The sequence below is a fragment of the Lissotriton helveticus genome, chromosome 4_1 (assembly GCF_964261635.1).
Source record: "Lissotriton helveticus chromosome 4_1, aLisHel1.1, whole genome shotgun sequence".
NCBI classification, from domain to species: domain Eukaryota; kingdom Metazoa; phylum Chordata; class Amphibia; order Caudata; family Salamandridae; genus Lissotriton; species Lissotriton helveticus.
In genome coordinates, this window is record NC_136063.1 from 1,811,937,087 (window position 1) to 1,811,958,859 (window position 21,773).

Here is a 21,773-nt window from a genome sequence, read left to right on the forward strand (position 1 = left end):
AATAATACGAATCGCACACTATGAGTGTGGGGAATTCTCGATCGGTATTTTCAAGCGCCATCTTGAACGCCAGTAGTTCAGCTCGCTGAGCTGTACAATCTCCTAGAGATTGTGTCTTAGTGATAGCTGGTTTGAATTTCCCTTCGTGCCAGCGACCTTTAACAATCGCGCACGCAGCACTGTAAGCTTGTTTACCCCCTACTGCGGGTTGTGCTGATCCGTCTGTATATATTATACAGCCGTAATGTTCTAGAGGCAGAATTTCGGTCGGCGGAGGACATTCAAATTCATATTGGAGAAATTCTTGTGTTTTTAAGTTAGGATCAAATTCGTATGCCACGTCTGTTGCAGCAAGAGAATTAGCCCATTGTATCCATCTCGGATGGAGCGCTTTAGCATTTGGAATGCTTGCTTTTGTTACAGCCTCTAGGGCTGGTATCGGTGTCACGATTATTATTCGTTTACCTTGTGCCAGGGCTCGTTCTTTTGCTATAGCTGTCTGTGTTGCAGTAAGAATTTTTTCCGTTGGGCTAAATTTCATTTCAGCCTTAGTGTACAAGTGTGATTTGAATGCAATTGGTACCTTTTCTCCCTCATTAGAGGTCAGGTATGTGAATCCGCATCTTCCTGGGATGACTCGAATCACAAGATTGCGTGTGTTATCACGTGTTTCTAATTTTGTTTTAATTAACATGTCTGTTTGTAAGGATCTCAAAATTTCTGTGTGTATTTGAGTCCAATTGGTTCTTTTAAAATCTGGTTTTATTAGATCATAAAGGGGTTTGACCCTTTCTGCGTAATTTGCAATGTATGTTCTTCCGAAATTTAGGAAGCCTAGAATTGACTGTAGGTTTTTTAGTGTTCTAGGTGCTTGGAGTACGGCACATTTCTCTAGGAAATTGTCAGCCAGGCTTTTGCCTTCACTTGATAATTCATATCCTAAGAACAGGACTGTTAGCTGGGCAATTCTAGATTTTTTAAAGTTGAATTTGTAACCCTCTGCTGCGAACCCAAGTATTATGGTGTTCACTCTCTTCAAGTGAGTATCCAAGTCATCATCTGTTAGGTATATGTCGTCGACATAAGATAATGCTTCGTCATCATATGTTTGTAGTAATTCTGTTACTCTGGCTGAGAATACCCCTGGGCTATTCTTGTACCCCTGGGCTAACCGACACAATTGTTTTTGAGTGCCATTTATTGAGAACGCAGACAAATATCTGCTCTCTGGTGCTATATTTTGACAAAAGAATCCATTAGAGATGTCTAATGTTGTTTTGTATTTTTTGCGCACTATGTTATTCATTAGTGCAGCACTATGCGAGTTTTGCACTGCAAAAGTTTTGCAACATGAGTTAAGGTGTCGGTAATCCAAAACTAGACGATATGAATTGTCTGGTTTGGAGACCGGAAACAAAGGGTTGTTCATTTGTGAGGTGCAAGTTTCAATCACCCCCTGGTATTCTAATTGATCTAGGATTTCTTTTACCTGTTTTTTAGCTTCTTGCTTAATTGGGTACTGTCTTTGTGCAGTAGGTTGTGATTTTAACTGGATTTTGTGAGGAGGAGAGTCCTCATCCCATCCTACATGATTTTTATATAAAGCAGGAGCTTGAGCTACTGCCCACTTTCTGGCAAGTGTGTATTTTTTATGAATTGGGATATGATTTGAGAAGGCAGGCATAATTATTTCTTCGCCATGAGGGCAGTCCCTGACAAACTCTGGTGGCCAGTCTTTTTCAGCTAGAAGGATGTCATAGCCCTTGGAGAGATTATCCCAAAATAGTCCCCTTCTATACGTAAAGTTATTTCATATATTTTGTGAGGTTTGCTAACTCTGGTGTCTGCAGTTTCCACTTGAAGATATTCATTCGTGTCCACTGTCTCCAGATGATTCATAAGGACTTTGCGAGCTATGCTCACTTCTGCTGCGCTGTCTAGCATTGTCTGAGCCCATTCTCCGTTTTTCAGTTGTGTCCTCAGTATTCTCGGCATTGTTAACTACCTTGATACTGGCTACCTTCTTTTTTGGAAATTGTAGTTTCTTTTTTAGATGAGCAGGTTCCTTGTCTTTGGACTTGGCGTGCTCTTCTCTTTGTTCTGATCGTCCTCTTCTTTCCGATTTCTGCGAGGAAGTCTGAAAAGATTGAGAGGGACGTGTATCAATGTCTTGATATCTATCAGGCTTCTTTATATTGTCCCTATTTCTAAGGTTATATCTTTTCCCAGAGGGGTCACTTTGGGGTGACCTGTGTCTTTGGTTCGGAGATTTTTCTCTCCGCCTAGGAGACCTTCCTCTGGACTGGAATTTCTTTTCTTTAGGATTGGATTGTTTGTTTCCATCCCAGCTCTTTTTTTGTGATGTTGAATTATTATTAAAAAATATTTTTTCAGGACTTTCAATCAGTTGAGGTTTTACTGGTATTCCACCCAAACTATCTCTACCTAGTTCCTCACAGGATTTTTCTATGATTCTGGCAATTTCAGCTGGTTGGTCTGCTATATCTGTTTCTTTTAACCTCTGGCGGATCGCCACGTTTGCTGCTTCTCCCTTTATGTTGGCTAATAATATAGCCGAGACCTGCTTGAAGTCTTTTAGTAATTTCATACCAAGAGTTAAAGCGGGTTCTGGACCGTATTCGTCTTGAATTTGTTTTAGCACATCTGGTATTACCGAAATGGATGGAACACCGTGCGTTTTTGTGTAGATGGAAGCAAAGACTGTACCCCAAGTGTCACAGTCCTCCACGTGTGGTGCGATTCCCATTGGAAGACAGATAGTCAGAATCCTGTGTTTTTCTAACGGGGTGGTGTCTGGAAACACCGCCTCTATTTGGGTGATTTTTTGTGCTAACCAGAATGGTATTTGTTCCCGTTTAGCTGGTACCTTACCTAGGCAGGATTGTATGTTCTGTGGTGTAATTTTATTTGTGTTCCCCTGGTGAGGGGTCAGCTGTGGAATTTGAATTGCTGGTTGAATTGTTGAAGTCCGCATTACATATTGGACTAATTGTCTATGTATTTTTATTAATTGGTCTAGTTGTACTAAAAGATCTCCTGCAGACATTCTTTCGAAGTCTGGATGTGGTGTGTATCCGGCTAGTACCGGCCACGTTGCTCCTGGTCTACCTAAGGGACCGAGCCTGGTGATGTGATTATTGTGTTTTAGGGCGCCATTAAATAAGAGCAGGTGCTCTTGAAATTTAAGTGGTACTTCCACCTCCTCGAAAGGAGTGTACGTATCAGGAGGTTCCTCTGTTTTATAATAGTGGAAGTACTTAGTTACAGCATTTGCTGCTGGAAAATGTATCCATGAATAGTATACCTCTGTCTGCCGATATTCGTGTGCCTCAATTACGAATATGACTGTGCCACCTCTAGGTGTCAGTCCATTTTCTATAAGTTTTAAGGTTATAGATTTCCTTTTGATGACCGGGATGAGTATTATATCCGGGTCTGTGTCTTGTATAGCAGTATCAGCTGCTGCGAGTTCAGTTGCTATTCTAACTGTCTCTCTTTCTTCATCACTGTCTACCATTTTACCGACAGGAAGGTTATTTCTTTTGTTTGCAGATCAGGTTTCTTATGGAAACAAAGATTAGATGCACAATATTTTGGAACAGTGTATCCTTCAACGTTGACTAAACCAAGAACCATACATAGGAGTTTCCTCCTGCGAGGTCTGGCGGATATTACCTTTCACCCACTCCAGACGTCTTTGGAGTATTATGGGAAAAAAGGGGTCTGAGTGAAAAAGCACGACTGAGTTACTCTAAATGTCTTACGTTAGTTTTATCGCCCTTCCAAACACGTTGGGCGCCATGTAGTGTAGTTCCTATTATCCCAATAGGCTCTGCGCATTGGAATAATACCTTCAATAGTATAGGCCTAGACCAGACGTTAACTAGGTCTACTACTGTCGATATTAGACTTAAAGTTTTGGGTTTGCCAGCTAGCTCAGAGTTCACTAGAAACTTTCTCGAATAGGCAAGGAGGAGTTGAACCTCCCTGCATAGACAAGAAGGGATTTAGTTTCTGACAACCATAGAACATGACAACTTTCCTCTCCCCTAATCAAGAGTGTATCTCTAGAGTCGTGTGAACAAAAGACGACTTATTTTACTCAGTCAGTACGTGCGTTCTTAGTCTCACCAGATTGTAGAGAAAAGGGAAGAGACGGGCGTGTTCAATAAAAGATGTTATTTATTGATCAGTCTCTTTTCTCATACAAGAGAAATGGTTCGATATTATTGCAATACTTATGGTTAAGTAAAGTGCATACATTAAAAGCAGAAGTATAAAATAATACTGTTAAAACATTGATATGGTTTCTAAGCCATATGAAGGTTTAAAATGAATAAAATATATACATACACATATACATTTGACTAATCGTACTTAACTGGTGTTTCTAACTACGCCTACCCCGTGTACCTGACCTAAGCCTAATACGTGGGCGGGAATAGAAAGTTGCAGTTTAAGTTAAGTTTGTTTTGCCAAGTGACTGACTAAAGAATTCTCTGCAAGGGGTTATTCAGTTCTGTACCTGGAATCTAGGATGAATGAGGGATGGTATCTCTCGTCTCTGGTCTCGATATTCCAGGCTGCCTGCGAGGGATACCCGGAAGCGCCGGAGCTGGATTTCTCGGCAGGAGAAAAGGCAGCGTCTCGTTCTCAGCGCGTCAGGAAGGCGGGGCTGCGCCAGCGGGGTCTGCTCTGCTCTGGGCTTCGGCAAGTCTGGCTGCTCCGATCTCGTCACCACCGCGTGTGTTTGCATAGGGCAATATCGGTAATATTTATACCTTTAAGGTGCCGAGATTGACGTAAGGATGGAAATAGATACGTCAATAAGGATGTCATACGACCTGGTCATTAGCACATTCTTTTGCTGAAGTTCTCGGTGAAATCAAAACAATGGCCGCAGGGTTTTTCCCAGGTCTGTCATAGGTTTGATTTGTTTTGAGAACTCCGTATGCCTTATCAGGGGCTGGAGGAATATCGCTTGTCTAATTAGATGGCAAGCGTTATGACCTAATCAGATAACACGTTCCTGTGCCGTAGTGTGGCTTTATCAGATAACGGTTCCTGCATCATGGGGGTTTTCTGCCTCATGGGATGGCTGCTAGTTAACTTGTTAACCAGAATAGGGTCAGGAATAGGGGGATCGATACAGAACCTATAGGAATACATCACATTGTAGTTGAACAAATCGGTGTTTATAGGAGAAACAGTCTTTGGAAGTGAATGCTAGTTGCAGTACACACCGGGATTTCTTAGGACCAGGTTCGAGGGGAGACAGCCTGTAGGGCTGGGGCTAAGTCAATGAGCGTAATCCTCTTGTTAGCTGGCTGCACAACTGTTCTGTCCTTCTTCCTTTCGTCTTGTCATTTCTGGAACAAGAGGAAGCAAGGTTCAGGATGCCCCTTAAATACTAGATTTAGGGGTGTTACAGGTAGGTAAAGGGCAGGGACTGATGGGCCCCTTTCCTGGGGTGGGTACACCCCCTATCGAGCCACCCTTCAGTGGGAGGGGGGCAGGAGCCTGTCCCTGGTTGGTTGGGTCCCTCCATCCTCAAGATGGTGGGGACTCGGAGTTGTGCTTCACCTTGCAGGGATGTGGAATTCCTATAGCCCGACGCCCAGGACGTATTGTTTGGGGTCAAGGGCAACAAGTTTTAATGTGCATTTTGTCCTTGGGACAAGCAGGCCCAACCCCCTGCAGCACAGACCCTTTGGCTGCTAGTTTGCAGTACCACATTAAAAATCATCAGGGAAGGGCACTGTCTACAGTTAAGTTAATATGTGTGTGCATATGTTAATGCTGTTCAAACTTGTATTTATGGTTCATTAATTGAGAGCCTTTATTATTAGGCTGAGCGCTCTCAGTAAATGTAAGTTCTGACTGCACTACTGATAGTGGTTCCAGTATAAAAATGTGAACACACGGTTTCAAAGTTTAGCAATATGAGGCTATGCATAATGCTCCCAGAATGCTCTATGATTAGATGCAAATATTTGCAGAAGCTTGAAAGCGAGATTAATGATTCTTTGCTTTCAATATAAAATAAAAAATGAAAGTAGGAAAACATTTTTTTGCTAAACTACTGTAAAATTTCAGGTTCCATTTCTTTGCCGCATCATTTAGTAAAATGTGTTGATGCATGCTAGTATTTCCCCAAAATATTAATATTAGAAAATCAGTGTAACCAGTTTCAATAAGATTGTGGGAAACATAAAAATAAACAAGCATTGGCATAGCCAGTAGGTCTGAAATGGTGGTCAGCTTTTTCGTTTTGGCAATGCGTGACTTGTTGTGGCATGGGTTTTTGTAAAACTTTATTGATGTGAGAGCTGCCGAACCCTCACCATTATAGCAAACAATGGCAAATGCAAAAATTGTTTTTGGTCTCAGAAAAGCACACACTGCCACATTAGTTATTGGCACTGAACAAAACTACTTGGTGTGCCGATAAGCTCCTTATGAAAGAGCAGAATGCTGTCACTCACGTGAAGCCAGCCGATACAGAGAGAGAATATTAATAAACACTAAAGGTCATGGTTAACACCAGAACAAATTAGGGGCCCAAATATTAAAGAAAGTTTCAAAAGTGCACCCTTAGTTTATGTCCATGTTAAGGGCAGCTATATGGCTTTCGTGAATTCACAACAATTTACAGCAGTAGGGCAAGAAATAGTACTCCTAGAAAATATTTGTGTACTGCATTTTAGAAAGCAAAAATGCATGTGTAGATTTGCTCATGCGAAAACCTGAGTGTTTGCAAGTTTATTTTCCCTCCAATCACTTTTTTACCAACTCTGGAAGAAGGTTTACGTCTGCCATTGTCAGGAGTAAATTTCCAACATTTCTCAGTATTGGAAAAGATTAGAGAAGAGTTGTTGAAAACCCTAAAAACATGCAAGTTAGTAGGTTTGTACAGACTCAAAAGGACATTCCAACTCTGGAACTATTGTTTACCACTTCCTTTAGTCCCAGTATGTAGATCTGCGGAAATGTAGCAACATAAAGGGATTACTGGTATTCAAACACTACTATATTGTGAGCCCTGGCATAATCAGAGAGGCTATCTAAGAGCTCTTATATAATGAGATTGCTGCCATAATTTGTTGCCGCACAACATGGCACCGAAGGGACAAGTGGATTTTGTTACAGGACAAGTAGATTTATGAAGCAACCTGCCCCATGGACAAGTAGATATTTTAATAAATTCCACACCCCTGACCTTGCCTACCCCACATGAGGGGTGGAGTTGGCAGAGGTTGGCACACCTCTTTCCCCCACTTGTTTTTCCTGCTGGTTGTCCAGTCCAAAGTCGGGGTAGAACCAGTGGGGACCAGTTGCTGAAAGCTGCAAATGGTCTGGGGAGGCTCACAAAGACATCATGCCTTTGAAGCTTCTCCTTTGTGAACCCTGCCCATCGTGGGGAAGGAGGCTTGGCACCTCGTCACAGAATGTGCATTGTTTCAGGCCCCCGAGAGCAGCAGGCTCTCAACCCAGGGGTCCAGAACATTGGTGGCAGCCACTCAGTCGGGTCACTAGAAGTTGGTCGAGTTTCAGGGGCCATCTCTAAGATGCCCTCTGTTGTGCATTTTACATTAAATCACACACTGGAATCAGTGTGGGTTTAATGTGCTGAGAAGTTTGATACCAAACTTCTCAGTTTTCAATGTAGCTATTATGGTGCTGTGGAGTTCGTAATGTCAAACTCCCAGCACAATATACTCTTAATGGCAGCAATGCCCAAGAATGGACGTGGGCACTGTAGGGGTACAGGGTGCCCTGACCACTGGCATAGTGTGACCTGCTAGAGGGGTGACTGATCTATGCCAGGACAGTGGTTTGTGAGTATGGCACACAGAGATGTGTGCCATGTCGACGCATCATATTGTTCTGCACCAAGACATACAGCGTGCAAGGGCAGTTTGTGAGTGTCAAGGTACAGGACCTCTAAGGGTGGCACAATAAGTGCTGCAGCCCTCGGAGGCCTTCTCTGGTCACAGTGTCCTGGGTACCTGTGGTACCATTTACCAGGGGTTGACCTGTGGCCAGAGATGCCAATTGGATTTAGGCTTCAATGCAATTTTAGGGAAGGAACATAGGCCCTAGGTATGTGATTAGCAGGAGCTCAGGGCACACTCAGTCAAAGAACATCAGCAATTTAGCAAAAAGTGGGGGGCATACCAAGCAGAAAGAGGGCACTTTCTCACAATTATATCATGTACTTTAAAATAAAAATTTAAAAATGTATCATGTCTGTGTCATATGTTACAAACACATTACTGACAGTTAATTCCTTTCCCACCACGTTTTTAAAGTCATGTGCCTGCCCCATGTTCACTACCCACCAACTCCTAACAATCTTGAGCCTAAGCAAATGCAAACCAGAATCTCTTTTCAATTTACAGTTGACAGTGTCACCATATTACTATTACAATGCATGCATCTCCTGTGCCTTTTTGTGGTGGCAGCATACTTAAAAGAGACACACAACTACACGTAAACCTGTGTTTTATAGCTATCACATCTTCCAATATAAAACTTGTGTGAAAATACATGTTCAAGCAGTCACATGACTTAGCAAAATTAAATGTTAACATCAATCCTCGAGCCATCTAAATTGGAGCAATAGATAAGTTGCAACTGTGAGGCATATTAACAAGCCCCTATTGCCACCTCATCACCCTGTCCCAAAACCTTTGTGACAAGCTCGGAACCTACTTCCACCTCAAGACAACTTCACAAACTACCCACAAGACGCCTCAGCCAGCCTCCCACCTTGCCAAGACACCAGCCAGCCCACCATCTCCAACTGGACACCAGTCATGACCATGGACACCACCGTGGCCATGAAAGGCATCCACTCGGGGGCCCCCACCAACCCCTTACTCCTGCACATCTACTACCAATCTACCACATCTACCACAGATACCATCGCACCCTAACTGCAACACAACATCAACACCACCTTCAAAATGGGCACTTTCCCTGAAGACTGTAAGCTCGCTGAAGTCAAGCCCCTGCTCAATTAGCCCAAGGCCGACCCCACTGACCTCAAAAACTACCAGCCCATCTCCCTTCTCCCCTTCACAGCCAAAGTAGCAAAGAAAGCAGTCAACACGGAACTGACAAGATTCATCGAAGTGCACGCCGTCCTCGACCCATCCCAATCAGGATTCCGAGCCAGCCATAGGACCGAGACCGCCCTACTCGTCACCACAGACGACATCTGCACCCTCCTGCACGGCCACTTCACAGCCCTCATCCTCCTCAACATGTCTTCAGCCTTCGACACCGTCTCTCACTGCACACTAATCACCTGACTACACAACGCCGGCATACAAGGAACTGCCCTAGACTGGATTCGCTCATTCCTCACTGGAAGAAGCCAAAGGATCTGACTACCCCCTTCCTCTCCTCCCCTATGGATATCACCAGCGGAGTCCCACAGAGGTCGTCACTGAGCCCGACCCTCTTCAACATCTACATGGCCCCTCCTCGCATACCAACAGCTGCCTAAATCTCAATGCTGAGAAGACAGAAGTCCTCATCTTTTGAACCACCCCTTCAGCATTGGACAACACCTGGTGGCCAACCGCCCTTGGAAGCCCACCTACCCCCTCAGACCACGACAAGAATCTCTGCATCGTACTCTATTCATCACTCACCATGAACCGACAGGTCATCGCCGTCACCTCCAGCTGTTTCAACACCCTCCGCATCCTCCGTAAGACCTTCAAATGGATCCCCCTGAATCGAGGAAAACAGACACCCATGCACTCATCACCAGAAAACTAGACTGTGGCAAGGCACTCTACGCCGGCATCAACAAGTCCCTTCTCCGCAAACTGCAAACAATACAGAACAACGTGGCCAGACTAGTCCTCAGCATCCCCCAGCACGAACACATCAACCAACACCTGCAGCGACTCCACTGGCTCCCCGTAGAGAAGAGACTCACTTTCAAATTCCTTAATCATGCCTACAAATGCCTACACAACAACGGACCCAAATACCTCAACGACAGAATAAACTTCCACGTACCCAAAAGAAACCTGCGATCTTCCAACCTCGCATTGGCTGAAACCCCATGCATCAACAGAGCCAGATCAGGCAGAAGACCCTTCTCTTACATCGCAGCCAAGACCTGGAACAAGCTACTGGCAGAAATCAGAAATGACCCCTCCTTGAACACCTTCAGGAAGACCCTCAAGACCAGCTCTTTGGCTACACGGAGGTGCGTATCCCCCTCAGCCCCTTGAGACCCTCACGGGTGAGTAGCGCACTTACAATTCCCTGATTGATTGATTGATTGAACGCCACTTTCACTGACGTTGTGGTGGCGATAGGGGCCTCGCCTTATTAATAAGGCAGCATTAAGATTTTAACGTAGCTTAACACTGCCTTGTTAAAAAAGCCCCCTTTCACGCTCTGTTTAGCATGAAAGGGGCTGCCAGTGGGTATTGTAAGGGACATGCCACCTCAACACCCCTTCATTTTGATACTGCATCCTATTAATAAGGGCAGCGTTAATAGGAGGCAACGTCAAAGTTAAGACCAGAAAAATCCTGGTCTTAATTTAGTGAAACGAGGAGAAATGCTTTATTTCTCCTCGTTTTTGCTTTTTCCGTATATACTGCCTTGTGCAGCACACATGCAAAATGGCATGGTTTGATTATGTACATGAAGGTGTCCCTTCCTGTACATCATTTTTTTTCAATATACCGTTTTGTAACTTACATCTGTGCTGCATGAAACAGCACAGACTTAAATTACACCCTTCCTTTTGCAAACCACAGGACAAAAACTGTTAGAGACGAGGACAAGGGTGGCCTCAAGGGACGTGTCATTCTCAGTCTCTTGATGTGCCGCACCTGTGATATACGCAGGTACAGCACGAGCAGGAAGCTTCACAATACCATAACTTATATTCATGTGTGCTTCACGACTGTGCACAAACCAAAACACGAAGTGTGGAAACAACATTTCCTTTTTTTATTTCACCGAAGTTAACAAAGCATGTCTGTGTTAAAGCCCCCCCCCAGTATTTTCCCACATCCTTCAATCTGCAAAAGAACATTTCTTGTACATTACCCCACCCGATATTACACCCCAATTCATCCCTATATGTTACACACAACACCATGTAACCCATGCGACATCACAAAAGTGGAAGGCAAGGTTTTTTTTCAGAAAATGATAACTGACTGGGTGATAAACAACATTATGTAGTGTAAACTAATGTGCATATTACTTTCGTTAAAAACCATGTTTCTGAATGATTGATAATAAAAAATGTACACTACATAGGATAAGATCACCCGTGCAGAGTGCAACCACACCTACTATTTGCATTTGGAAGGTAATGTTGTAACTTAATAAAATAGTCAACTCCTGACCTGCAGGTACTGTTGAATGTTCCAGAAACTGTTAGAATGAACGATGGTGAACTTATGACCTGCACGTGGCATTCAATGGTGGACAGACTGTTGGGATGAAATTTGGTGAACTTGTGACCTGCAGCCTTCTGTTAATGTTACCCAGTATTTCTTTTGAACAAAGCCAGCAGCTCCATGCAAGCTCCCTTTACCCAAAAGCAAATCTGCTTTGCTTCATAAAAATTAGAGCATCCTCCTTTTGCTTCCATCAAACAAAACAAACGTTTGCTATGACAGAGCCGCAACTCTGCATAGATCCTGTCTTGCCATAGCATACTACAATGTCCATGGCGTAGGCACAATGGATCATTGTTGCACCTGGCCCTCGGACATAACCATACCCAAGGCAAAGCTTGTCAAGAAAAATTGGACGATGCACCTCTATCCAATTTAAAGCCCGCGAACATCGTACTCCCAAAGGCCGCCAATCCGCAACAGACCCCCACATTTTAATTTATAAGTGCAGAAAGCAATAGTGTGGGGAAGCTTCACCCCTCCACACTTAAATTTTATGTATACCTCCAATAACGTGCTGCTCCTCGGAGCGGAGGGGCAGGGAAGACGCAAACCCCCCCATATCATTATATTTGCTCCAAGGAAATGGCAATTCCCGTGACAGAAGTAAACCCCGCATCATAACTAAACATTGCTCCTGGGAACTAGCCCACCGTGATTTCCAGGCCCTACACGAATCACGCCGAAACATTTAAAAATGTTTCTTTACATTCCTACTCCCTGTTACACCCCTGAGCACCCTAGGAAGGTCACACGGTTCCTACCCAAACATCTTTTACTTAACCAAGTCACAAAATGTCTCCCAAGGCTTCTTAGTTTGAAGTGTTGACAGCTAATCCCAGGCATGTTCGTGCTTGGAACGCCTCAGCCAATCAGATCCCACAATTTACACCATTTAAAAGAAGCGTGCTTTCTGAACCAAGAGCTACCTTTTTGCCAAATTATGTGTAATTCTGTTCAGCTGTTCAGCAGTTCGGGCTGTAGCCTTCTCTAAAGTTTCTTATGGAAATTAACATGTCTCGTCCCCCCTTTACGAATCACCCCAAGACAGGAGCTGACCTGAATGAACAATTAGTTTACAAAATGTTATGAAAATTCGTCAAACGGCGTCAAAGTTATTGGCAAAAAAAAAAACACTTTTCCTATGGAAACTAGGCTCTAACGATAACTATCTACTGGCGACTGCCAATAGATAGCCCCTCCTTGGGCTCCAGGACGGGGGCCGCCACCCCCAAGGGCCGACTCCTACAGTGTCCCGGTGTGCCTACTCCTGGGTTTGTAGGGGTCTCCTACTCACACTTGTAACCAAGCTGTAAGAAAGTGTCTCTAATATATACTGGACCAAAGTAAGGTACCGTGTGTATAGAGTCCACAATCTCCAGAGGTATAACAGAGGTTAAAGCCAGATCTGACTTTACTCTCTAAAGTGGTAGCTTGGTCAAGCAGTAAGGCAGTATCAGAGGACAGTGTAAAGCATTTGTTGTAAACACTCAGTTAGCAAAAGGTTTCACACACTCAAGAACTGAACACCAGGCCAATTGTTTTATATCCAAAGACATAGTTGTTTTATTTTTAGAGCCAACAGGTATAAAAATATACTTTTCTCAATATGATTGACTTCAGGTAGTTACTTTGCGGAAAGGCAATACACTTTGTAAGCACAATAGTTACAGTTGTTGCAATAGGCAACACAATTCTAAACACAATTTAACTTTGAGCTCAATGGGTTTTTATACATTGAACTGAAATTACTTCATATTTCACCATATTAATTCACCACTAATCCTTTGTAGGCTTCCTGAAAAGCGTGCATCAACAAGCGCTATATAAATACAAACCTTTGTCCTCCTCTATCCTTCTGCTATAATTCTAAATCCAAATAACTGATTAACGTATCCACCACTTAAAATATACTTGCATGTTTCACTATAGTAATTCAACACTAATCCTCTATGGGTCCCGGAGTAGCGTGCTACTTGCCGAAAAAGCGCTTCAACGGCTCGTCAGGGGTAGTAAGCGCTATATAAATGCAATTACAATACAATCCAATACCCCTGGGACACTGCCGTTTGCAATGACAGGGTGGGAGTGTCACGGCTACCACCCTGCCATTGGAAACTTCTTTCCTATTTAGAAGAGAGAGCAGGTTAAACTGCTCTCCCTTTCAAATAGGAAAGCAGATTGCTTTTCCTCAGGGGGAGCAGCATGTTAGCTGCTCTCCCTGAGGAAAAGCAATGCCGGCTCCCGAAGGACGCAGGAAGTCGGGTGGGACTGTGGGTGCATTGGGGCTCCCCCTACGGTCCCCAACATTTTATATAAGCCCTGGGGGATGGGGTCTCTGGGGACAATAAAGATTAGTGATTGGGGCTATTTTTTTTAATGGTAAAATGGTACGCTCTCCAAAGCCACCACTGCCCGGGGCTTTATGTATTGTGGGAGGGCCAGATTTTGTAGTGTACCGGGGTGCCAGCAGCTCCATGCAAGCTCCCTTTACCCAAAAGCAAATCTGCTTTGCTTCAAAAAAATGAGAGCATATTTCCTCCTCTTGCTTCCATCAAACAAAACAAAAGTTTGCTATGACAGAGCTGCAACTCTGCATAGATCCTGTCTTGCCATAGCATACTACAATGTCCATGGCGTAGGCACAATGGCTCATTGTTGCAACTGGCCCTCGGACATAACCATACCCAGTGCCATGCAAAGCTTGTCAAGAAAAATTGGATGATGCCCCTCTATCCAATTTAAAGCCCGCGAACATCGTACTCCTAAAGTCCGCCAATCCGCAACAGACCCCCACATTTTAATTTATAAGTGCAGAAAGCAATAGTGCCCCCCGGGACAGTGTGGGGAAGCTTCACCCCTCCACACTTAAATTTTACGTATACCTCCAATAACGTGCTGCTCCTCAGAGCGGAGGGGCAGGGAAGACGCAATACCCCCCTATATCATTATATTTGCTCCAAGGAAATGGCAGTTCCCATGACAGAAGTAAACCCTGCATCATAACTAAACATTGCTCCTGGGAACTAGCCTGCCGTGATTTGCAGGCCCTACACGAATCACGCCGAAAACATATGAAAATGTTTCTTTACATTCCTACTCCCTGTTACACCCCTGAGCACCCTAGGAACGTCACACTGTTCATACCCAAACATCTTCTACTTAACCAAGTCACAAAATGTCTCCCAAGGCTTCCTAGTTTGAAGTGTTGACAGCTAATCCCACGCAAGCTCGTGCTTGGAACGCCTCAGCCAATCAGATCCCACAATTCTCAAATATCGATATCCCTAAATCTATAAATATTTCAAAAACTACAGAATGGATTTACACCATTTAAAAGAAGCGTGCTTTCTGAACCAAGAGCTACCTTTTTGCCGAATTTGGTGTAATTCTGTTCAGCAGTTCGGGCTGTAGCCTTGTCTAAGGTTTTCTATGGAAATTAACATGGAGAAAATGTTTTTTGGGACACCCCTTTTGTCTCGTCCCCCCTTTACGAATCACCCCAAGACAGGAGCCGACCTGAATGAACAATTCGTTTTCAAAATGTCATGAAAATTCGTCAAACGGTGTCAAAGTTATTGGCAAAACAAAAAACACTTTTCCTATGGAAACTAGGCTCTAACGATAACTATCTACTGGCGACTGCCAATAGATAGCCCCTCCTTGGGCTCCAGGACGGGGGCCATGGTGGCCCCCTTCCTGGAGCCCAAGATGGCCCTTGGGACCGCCACCCCCAAGGGCCGACTCCTACAGTGTCCCGGTGTGCCTACTCCTGGGTTTGTAGGGGTCTCCTACTTACACTCGTAACCAAGCTGTAAGAAAGTGACTCTAATATATACTTACCCAAAGTAAGGTACAGTGTGTATAGAGTCCACCATCTCCAGAGGTATAACAGAGGTTAAAGTCAGATCTGACTTTACTCTCTAAAGTGGTAGCTTGGTCAAGCAGTAAGGCAGTATCAGAGGACAGTGTAAAGCATTTGTTGTAAACACTCAGTTAGCAAAAGGTTTCACACACTCAAGAACTGAACACCAGGCCAATTGTTTTATATCAAAATACATAGTTGTTTTATTTTTAGAGCCAACAGGTATAAAAATATACTTTTCTCAATATGAGTGACTTCAGGTAGTTACTTTGCAGAAAGGCAATAAACTTTGTAAGCACAATAGTTACAGTGGTTGCAATAGGCAACACAATTCTAAACACAATTTAACTTTGAGCTCAATGGGTTTTTCTTCACTGAACTGAAAAACTTCATATTTCACCATATTAATTCACCACTAATCCTTTGTAGGCTTCCTGAATAGCGTGCGTCAACAAGCGCTATATAAATACAAACCTTTGTCCTCCTCTATCCTTCTGCTATAATTCTAAATCCAAATAACTGATTAACGTATCCACCACTTAAAATATACTTGCATGTTTCACTATAGTAATTCAACACTAATCCTCTATGGGTCCCGGAGTAGCGTGCTACTTGCCGAAAAAGCGCTTCGACGGCTCGTCAGGGGTAGTAAGCGCTATATAAATGCAATTACAATACAATTCAATACCCCTGGGACACTGCCGTTTGCAATGACAGGGTGGGAGCGTCACGGCTACCAGCCTGCCCTTGCAAACTGCTTTCCTATTTGGAAGAGAGAGCAGGTTAAACTGCTCTCTCTTTCAAATAGGAAAGCAGATTGCTTTTCCTCAGGGGGAGCAGCATGTTAGCTGCTCTCCCTGAGGAAAAGCAATGCCGGCTCCCGAAGGACGCAGGAAGTCGGGTGGGACCGTGGGTGCATTGGGGCTCCCCCTACGGTCCCCAACATTTTATGTAAGCCCTGGGGGATGGGGTCTCTGGGGACAATAAAGATTAGTGATTGGGGCTATTTTTTTTTTAATGGTAAAATGGTACGCTCTCCAAAGCCCCAGCGACCACCACTGCCCGGGGCTTTATGTATTGTGGGAGGGCCAGATTTTGTAGAGTCCCGGGGGGCCCATCCCGCTGTCCCATAGGAAGGAAATATGTTTTCTCTTTCAAAATTTAAATCAGATTGTTTTTGCAGATGGGGAGCTGCATGTTAGTAGTTCCTGCTATGGAAAGGTAATGGTGTCTCCCAAACACGTAGAAGTTGTGCACCAAAGGTGCTGCAGTCTCGCACCCCACAGAATATAAGTTGTGCATCCAGGGCATGCACAACAGGGGGCCGCACTGAGCTGGGTGCGCAACTTTTACTTTTTCCATTAAAAAATAGCCCCTATCAGAACTTTCTAATATTACTGGGGATGGTATCCCCCCGGGTCTTATAAAAAAATGTTGGGGACCGTGAGGGGAGCCACTATGCCCCCGCGGTCCGGCCGGCTTTCCACGTTCTTCGGGAGCCGGCATTGCTTTTACACATGGGGAGATGCTAACTTGAATGTGGAAATGCAATCTTGTTTGGATTTTGAAAGTAAGAACAGATTTCACTGCTCTGTCATTCAAAATGTAAACTAAGGGCCATATTATCAAGAAAGGATGATACATTATCGCCGCTTTTATCGCCAGAACACCAGAACCTGGGGTTGTATGGGAATTCACAAGGGCATATTATCAAGCCCATTATCGCCGCTTTAGCGGCAGGAAACTGCCAGAACACCAGAACCTGGGCTTGTATGGGAATTCACAAGGGCATATTATCAAGCCCATTATCGCCGCTTTAGCGGCAGTTTCCTGTGTATCGCCCTTTCTTGATAGTATGGCCCCAAGTTTGCTATGTGAGGGCAGGAGCCGGAAGACTTCCGTCTTCTCATAGCAAACAGCTGTGTGTCGCGGCGAGGCACCCGGGGACACTGGAGGATCTGGATCTGGGCGTGGTGGTCTCCAGGGCTCTCGAAGGCCACGCAGCCTCCGTCACACAATACAGAAATCTCCGGGGGGTGGTTGTTCCCGGGGTTTGAGAGGCGTCATTGAGGCACAGACACTTTTAATTTCATAGTGGGGAGGGGGGCCTTGGTCACGAAAGTGGCACAAGGGAGTTGTAAATCTGGTACAGTGTTTTGTTTAACTTTGCTTTCCTTTCTGTCTTGTGAGGATCCAGGGTAAATATAATGGTTTTTGTATAACCAGGACCTTTCAACTCTACAGCTTTCTGCCTGTTACCATAGTAACAGTTCATGGAACACTTACGTGAGCACAGAGGTAGACGTTCACCACACTTAGGGGCTGATTACGGTGGAGGATTTTCCGCATCCTCCGGGCCGGCGGAAGCCACCGCCGGCCCGGAGGATGCAGAAAATCCTCTGCGGACCAACCAAAGACCCACCGCCACATTAGGATGGCTGGTGGGTCCTGGTTTCAGTCTGCCGCTTTTCCACCGCGGTTGGCTTACAACCGCGGCGGAAAAGGCCTAATATGGTGGCGGTGTCTCTCAGACACCGCCAGACATATTAGAATGGCTGAGAAAACATGCTTTTCCGCGGCGGCTTCTCCGCCGAGGAAAAGCATGCGGATCTTCACCTCGGGGGCCCGAAGCAGGCCCCCTGTGTGAAGGGGGGTGGGGGGTGCACATGGGGGGTACCTATGGTACCCCCCTGCATTTGTATGCAGAAATCGGCAGGCACCGCGCGGTGCCTGCCGCTTTCTGCACACAAATGCAATGTATACATTTGTAACATTGCGGCGGTGCAGCTTAAAGCCGCACCCGCCGCAATGTTACAAATAGAGGATGTGACCACCAGGGTGGCGGCCACATCCTAATTGGACAGGAGGGAACTCCGCATGCCCATGCGGAGGTTCCCTCCTCCTCAGTGATCGCGGACGGACTCAAGTCCGTCCGCAATCATAATGGGCCCCTATGTTGGTAATTGAAAAAAGTTACTATTGTGGAGTTTTAAAACTTTTCTAATTGGAAGCGTTAGTCATAGCTATAGATTCTGGTACAGATCTGGTAAATAGTCTCAGAATTATGCTTCAAATTATAAATATCATTTCTATTGGGGATCGCTACCCCCTCACAAAAAAAAGACATATATACTTTTTTTATTAACTTATATTAAAACAACAATAAATAACTGGAAACGTAACTTAAAGATAACAATACAATAACGAACTAGAAACATAACTTTAATAAAACAATATAATAAACAAAATGTGATGTGTACTCCAATAGAAGTACGGTAGGTAATCTGCAAAACAAAAAAGAAAATTAGTGGCCCATTAGGATGTCGGGCGGATCGCCACCGCCATGCGGGCGGTGGCGATCCACCCAACATCCGGGTCCGCCCACCACCCATTCCCCCCACCATATTACCATGGCGGGGGGGTGGCGAACCGTGGCGGACGGAAAGACCATTCGCCGCTTTTCCGCCCCGGTCGCCTGGCGACCGGGGCGGAAAAGGTTTAATATAGTGGCGGTGTCTATCAGACACCGCCAGACATATTTGGATGGGCTGAAACAGATGCCTTTACGTGGCGGCGATACCGCGACAGAAAGGCAGGCGGTCTTCACTTCGGGGGCCCCCTGCGGGCCCCTGAAGTGAAGGGGAGGTAGGGTTGCACATGGGGGGTTCCTGTGGTGCCCCCCAGCATTTGCATACACAATGCGGCAGGCACCGCGCGGTGCCTGCCGCTTTGTGTATGCAAATGCATACATGCATTTTAAGCATTGTGGCGGGTGGTTCTGAGAGCACCGCCCGCCACAATGTTAAAAATGCAGGATGCGCCCACCACTGTGAAGGACGCATCCTAATACCCCCCACGGGACCCCCGCCCTTATGGCGGGCGGGCCCAAGTACCGTGAGGATGGCGGGCGGGCAAAGTCCGCCCGCCATCCTAATGAGGGCCTAAGTATTCAAAATTAGATCGATGTGACTAAATGAGGTCAAACATTACAAGTCAAAGTAACACTTGGCGATATTTTCTTATTTTTATGTCTGCAGTGTGCGTGATACATTTCACTTGTCTTATAGGTCCGCATTCAAGCGGTGTCTGTATGGAAGTGCCTACTGCGTCAGATTTAAATTAAGATCAACAGGTCTTTAAAATGATTCAGAGATGAGAAAGAATTAGGTGAGAGATCAAGTCATTATGCAGGAGAATATTCTTTAGAGCTTATTTACAAGAGTTTTGCGCCACTTTTGTGTTACTTTTTTCATGTTGAAAGTGACGCAAAAGTGGCACAAGGGGCTTGTAAATAAGCTCTTTTATTTCTAATGTCTTTAATCGGAGGTATTGTATATCTAGGCCGCTCTGCTTACCTTCTGTAAATACTGTGGCCAACAGAGTTCACAACTTGAAGTCACCTAACGTTCTATATGGCGGAGTGGACAGCAGCGTCCAAAACTTTAAAAGAGAAGGAGAAACGATGTGAGAGAGAGTGAGAAAGAGAGAAAACACGACATTAAAACGTGGGAGAGAGAATGTTATAGATGGAGCTGTTAATACTGGAGAAAATACTCGTAGCTCACCTTTTGCCTCTGTTGTGTGCCAAGCACGTGCTGGTTGATAGTGCACCCTCTAGTGATCCGAAAGATAGTACATACAGTTAGTAATAGCATAGTACATACAACTGCACACGTATATTTTCGCTTTATTTATTTGCATTCTCAGGATAATGTATTTTTTCAACTTCCTCTGTAAGGAGGTGTCTGTGCGCTGTTTTTCTTCCAAGTAGTATATCACATACACTCCCACTTCGTTCTCAATATTGCAGGGCAGGTTTACAAGCCCCCTGCACCACTGGTACGTCACTTTTTGTGACGTACTGGTGGCGCAGGAGACTCCTCTATATTTACAAGGAGAGGAAAAGGCACCCTGCGTGACTTTCCTCTCTTTGTAAATATGGCCCCTTCACACGCAGCACTTTGCGGTGAAGGGGCATTTCATGGATTTTGCTGTGGGTGTTCCCATGCAACACCCATGGAACAAGACACATCTCCAGATTTACGAGAAATTGTAAATCTGGAGACACGTCTGAATGCTACGCAACCCTAGAGGTGGCGTAGAAAGGCGAAACGAGGACAAATGTTTTCATTTCTCCTCATTTTTTTCCTCTTTCAATGCGTGCTACATTCTACGAACGCATTGAAAGAGGAAAAAGCCTTTAGTGATTGTTTTTTTGCAGGAAGGTGCCCCTTCCTGCACAAAAACAATCTCCCCTTGATGCAGGCATCCTTGCACCTTGGTGCAAGGGTGCCTGCTCCGGTGCATGGCAGCTGTTTGTGCGCCAGCGGAGGGGAAAGCACAGGAATGCGACATATTCTTTTAAATATATCGCATTCCTACGCTCTGAAAGTGCCGCAGCGTGGTGCAGCCAAAGGGCTTACGGTGCCACGCTGCGGCACTTTCTTGTAGACCTGCCCCTGCGTACCTAGACTGTTGCACCTCATTGACTCGCAGAGTCTGGAGGTGAGTGCTTTTCTTGAGAAGTCAGAGGCAGATTTACAAGGTCCTTGAGCTACTTTTCCCATGTTAAAAGTGACACAAAAGTGGCGCAAGAAGCTTGTAAATCTGTTCATCATACTGTTGTAACCTATCTATTCTCACTGCTCTGAGGTAATTGTATATTTCTATGCAGTGAATGTGCTGGACACTACCACTCTCTCCTTTCACAGATAACTTGTTATTGTTTCAGATACAAGCTTCTTTGCTCACCTAGTGACATTGGCGTGATTCAAAGAGGGTGCACTACGTGTCGAAGCAGGCTTCACTGTGGCCAACAGAGTTCACTACTTGTACTTAGCTAATGTTGTGCACGGCAGAGTGGACAGCAGCGTCCATAACTTTAAAAGAGAAAGAGGAATGATGTGAGAGAAAGTGAGAAAGAGACAGAGAGAAAAAACAACATTAAAACGTGGGAGAGAGAAAGTTATAGATGGAGCAGTTAATACTGGAGAAAATACCGTAGCTCACCTTTTGCCTCCGTTGTGTGTCCAAGCATGTGCTGGTTCATAGTGCACCCTCTACTTTAGTGATCTGAAAGATAGTATAAAGAGTTAGTAATAGTATAGTCCCACTTTCTCCTTTCACTGATGACTTGATGTTGTTTCAGAAACAAGCTTCTTTGCTCACCTTGTGCCATTGGCGTGATTCAAAGAGGGTGCACTACGTGTCGAAGCAGCTTTCTTAGAAGTTGTTATGATGGCCACGCATCATTGCAGAATCCTCGAACATTGAGTTTTAGAGGTGTTGGGGGGATGCCAATTTGTAAAACACAACCTGTATGATAAAAAGGAAGTTAACATTGTGTGTAACTTTTTTTATCAAAGGAGAGAAGAAGTGACAGAGTGACTGTAAAGAATATTCGCAGCTCAACTTTCTGTCACCAGTGTGTTTTTCACCAC

General features: G+C 44.8%; 1 long non-coding RNA gene across 1 annotated transcript; it reads right to left on the reverse strand.

Moving 5' to 3' along the window:
- Positions 1-19,917: 19,917 nt before the first annotated feature.
- Positions 19,918-21,536, reverse strand: LOC144829362 (uncharacterized). The gene is made up of 3 exons (XR_013610639.1): positions 21,502-21,536; positions 21,343-21,405; positions 19,918-19,947 (listed from the first exon to the last, which is right to left on the reverse strand). It is a non-coding gene; the product is annotated as an uncharacterized LOC144829362 (long non-coding RNA).
- Between the last annotated feature and the right edge of the window lie 237 nt (positions 21,537-21,773).